The following is a 4,377-nucleotide window of genomic DNA, read 5'->3' on the forward strand; positions in this document are numbered from 1 at the left end:
AACTCATAGCTCAAATATTCACCAGCACGATCTAATCGTATGGCTTTAATCTTTTTACAAAGTTAATTATGTACTTTATTTTGGAAAACCTTGAAGACATCAAATGCTTCATAGTTGTGTTTCATGAGATACACATAACCAAATCTAATGTAATCATTAGTAAATGTAATGAAGTATCTTTCACCGCTTCTGGTCATTGTTCTAAAAGGTCCACATACATTAGTATGTATGAATCCTAATAGATCCGAAGCTCTTTCACCAACACCGATAAAAGGAGCGTTGGTCATCTTGCCACATAGCCATGATTCACATACATCAAAAAACTCTAAGCCTGTTGACTCTAAGATCCCATCCTTTTGGAGCTTAGCAATGCAATTTTTACTTATGTTCCCAAGTTGACAATGTCATAAATAAGTTTTATTTGAGTCCAACTTTGTTTTCTTATTTAATTTGAATATTGAATTATCCTTTGTGTATGAACCATTGAAATCGATTTCATATATTCTAGTTTTGGGACTAGTCTCAAAATAGAACACATTATCTTTGAACACATAAATGTTTTCAGAATCAAAGTTGAACTTATAACGAAAACCTTGTTCATACAAGCGAGAAGTAGAGATAATATTCCTAGTTATACTAGGTACATAATAACTATTGTTCAAAATAAGATTAAGGCCATTTGGAAGCAAAAGATGATATTGTCCTATTTCTTTGACAACTACTCGATTGTCATTGTCAACATTAAGTTCCAAATCGCCATCTCTTAGCTCTCTAACATTCCTTAGTCCCTGCAAATCATTGCAGATGTTAGTACCACTTCCAGTATTGAATACCCAAGAATTAGTATGGAATGCATGTAATTCAATCACATATATACTTGAGGTTCCAACCTAGTTGGCTTTGATCTTCGTAAGTTCCTCTAGGTATTTGGGGCAGTTGTGCTTCCAATGTCCCTTTTCACTGCAGTGAAAGCAATCAACGTTAGCAGCATCCATGGGTTTAGGAGTTCGGTTAGTGGAAGGAGGCTTCCCTTTACCCTTTCGCTTGCCCTTGATTTTCTTGGCAGCTTTGCCTTTCCCCTTACCGATATTATTACCGGTTTTCTTTTTGGAGATTTTACCCTCAGAGATCATTAACACTTGATTATTCCCATACTTCTTGATGTTTGCCTCAACATTTTTGAGCATGTTATGAAGCTCATTAATTCTCTTCTCTTATTCATTCATTGTGAAGTTCATCAATTGGTTGAATGACTTAGGCAATGAGGCTAGGATCACATCGGTTGCTAGCTGTCACACCTCGCTAAAGCGGAAACATGAGGCGTGGCAGTATAAAGGGTTTCATAGAAAAAGTTAAAAGACAACACCAACCATAGTATTAAAAATCATTACGAATTTACAATGGGTTTGAAAAACTTTTAAAAGAAATTACAATGAAAATTTGAATACAACACATGCGAATGCTCCTAACAGTGAAGTTTCCCTTAGTGCCACTTACTCGATGATTCCTGAAAAACCATGTAAAACGAGCGTCAATTATAAAAATAGTTGGTGAGTACTCATAGATAAAAATAATAATAATAATATTGGTTTCATGAATCGAAATAAATGTTTTGATAAAAGTTTCCATAAATAGAAATATATTGCAAAAATGAGTATTAAATTTGCATAAACAAAGTTCGTTGTTGTAATGAGATACAAAGTTTATTGCTATAACGAGAAACAAAGTTCATTTCCATAATTAATAAACAAGTTTGTATGTGTATGAGCAAACAATGAGTTCCCAACCAAACCTATGACTGATGCCCTATCAAGATCTATGCTTATCGTTCCATAAATTATATGGTATCATGCACTCCAGCAATCGGGCGAGTGAGGAGTTGTCAATTCCTAATAGCGCTATCAATAATGATCATTGGCTCAAAGAGTTAATGGTTGGAGAAAAGTGTAAGAGAAGGGACTTAAGACGATAAGTTCTCATGTTTTGTGTTGCATAGACATACATAGAGAAATATAGAAATAAAATAGCAATCAAGTTTGATAGAAATCAATTTAAATACAACGAACAAATAATAGTTTTTCGGACATGTTTTTCCACCCCAAAACATAAAAACCGAAAATAAGGGGAGTGTGTGAATACTCACAATATGCATTGAGATGATGCAAATGGTGCCTTCAACTACGATCCACTTGTACCACTATCGATTCCTACACGATGTTACACACTAATGAGTCTCTAATAGAAAGCTAACACTAATATATTTGCTACTACAATAGAATTATGCCAATATTGTGTCAAAATTTAATATTGATAAGTTACAAATTTTTTTCTAAAATGGTGAATTTTTACAACTCATGTGATTAAGACAATTTTGGATATTGATTTCCAGATTTTTATAATATTAATTGAGGGTATTTCAACATATTTAAATATGTTTTAAGCTCTTAAAAAGCCAAAATATTATCAAATAGTTTCCAAAAATTGTCAAACTTTTCATTTTCATTCTAAATATAGTAGAGGTCTTCCATAAATTTTCCTTTGAATTTTTGATATGATTAACTATTTTTCCAAAATTTTTAAGCCTTCATAAACATATAAATTCGTGAAAAAAAGCATCCAAAAGATAAAAATTCCCAAACTTTTTATGACACTTCCATTAGACATACGTAATCTGGGAAAAATATAAAAATGGATTTCCAAACTGTTTAACACAATTTTATGATTTTTGTGTGTTTGTTCTAATAAAAGTTGAAATAATTAGAAAAGAGTTTCCATAATTTCCGAAACTTTTTGTATCACTCTTTTTAAATATTCTTAATCTGGGAAAAATATAAAAATGGATTTTGAAACTTTTTAACCCGATTTTACGATTTTTGTTCATTTATTCTAATAAAAATTGAAATGAATACAAAAATGTTTCCAAAAATGCCCAAACTTTTTGTAACACTGTTATTATACATTTAGAAGTTGTGAAAAATATAAAAAATATTTTTGAATTAGTGTTTCTATTTTTCTTTGTTTTATCCTCTTAAGTAATCATTAATTAGAGAATAATTATTAAACAGTTAAAGTAAATTACCAAAAATTTATTAAAATTTATTTATCATGTAAATAATCTGGGAAAAGTCCCAATGGCGATTTTTATATAGTGTAATCGGATTTTGTGGATTTAAGTGTATTTAATTTTATAAAATATATGAAAAATAGCATACTGAATAGAAAAATCATCCAAAATTTTATTTAGAGTTCTGATATATTATACGGCCGGTTGGTAAATTTTAATGAATTTTGGATGAGTAGAAATATTTTTCCCATTATTAGTCCATTATAAATACAAACATAGGGGACAATTAGGAATGGATTATGAAAAATTCTGAAAATATTTTTTTGAGTACTTCACATTAGGTAGGATCTACGAAAAATATTATATAGCCTTTTCACATTCCTTAAAATGGTTTTATGATTTATTTGAATTAAACAAAAAGAAAATTCAAAACCACAGCAAACAGTAAAAAAATCGATGAAACTCACCAAGATGACCTCATTCACCTTAGGTCATCCACAAATTTACCTAGGATTTATAGACCTCAAAAAGTATTTTATATGAATTATTGCCCTATTTTCTTGCAATAATTATAATAATTCGAGAAAAATGAAATATATTCTGAAAACTTGTAGAACATCTCATTTTGTTATGAAAATACTATGAAAAATCGGATGTAATCAGAAAAGTTGTTTTAGATATTTATTTGGGAATAAATCCTTTATGAACCTATTTGAATGCTTTTTAACAACAAACTTTGATGATCAAGCCTCTAAGCTTGAATATCATCACATGCATGTTGGTTTTTGGGTGAAATAATCTCAAAATAATCATAAAAATCTTGGTTATGAACATGCATGTGAATAATCCATCCATAGATTGGTGGAGAAGAAAAAGATATGCAAGAAAACTTGAGATTTTGAAGGAAGATTGAAAGATTTTCGTGATTACCTTGAAGATCAACCCTAGATGATGAAGATTTAAAGTTTAAGGTGTGTTTTTGGCTTCATTTTTTGAAAAATTTTCGTGGTTATAGAGAGGGGAAGAGAGAAAATGGTGTTGGGGATTTAAAGAGTGAGTGAAAAGTGAAGAAGATGGAGTGTGGGGAAGAGAAAAATCATTCAAACTTTGGGGAAATGGGGTGTTAGTGAGGATGCACGAATTTATGAGGGAAGAGAGAGGATATTCAATTTTCCTTCCATTAATTTTATAAACTTCTCAATTCTTTTATAAAAATTCCTCCAAATTTTATAAAATGTGTATTTTAAGTAAGATTTGTTAATAACTCTTGAGTTTTTATCTTGTGGAATAAGGTTAAATATCAATGACCTAAA

General features: G+C 30.2%; 1 long non-coding RNA gene across 1 annotated transcript; it reads right to left on the reverse strand.

Annotated features, from left to right (window-relative positions):
* Nucleotides 1-1,352: 1,352 nt before the first annotated feature.
* Nucleotides 1,353-4,149, reverse strand: LOC128133051 (uncharacterized). The gene is made up of 3 exons (XR_008231243.1): nucleotides 3,995-4,149; nucleotides 2,144-2,207; nucleotides 1,353-1,507 (listed from the first exon to the last, which is right to left on the reverse strand). It is a non-coding gene; the product is annotated as an uncharacterized LOC128133051 (long non-coding RNA).
* Between the last annotated feature and the right edge of the window lie 228 nt (nucleotides 4,150-4,377).

This window comes from Lactuca sativa, chromosome 3, assembly GCF_002870075.4.
Source record: "Lactuca sativa cultivar Salinas chromosome 3, Lsat_Salinas_v11, whole genome shotgun sequence".
Lineage (NCBI taxonomy): Eukaryota > Viridiplantae > Streptophyta > Magnoliopsida > Asterales > Asteraceae > Lactuca > Lactuca sativa.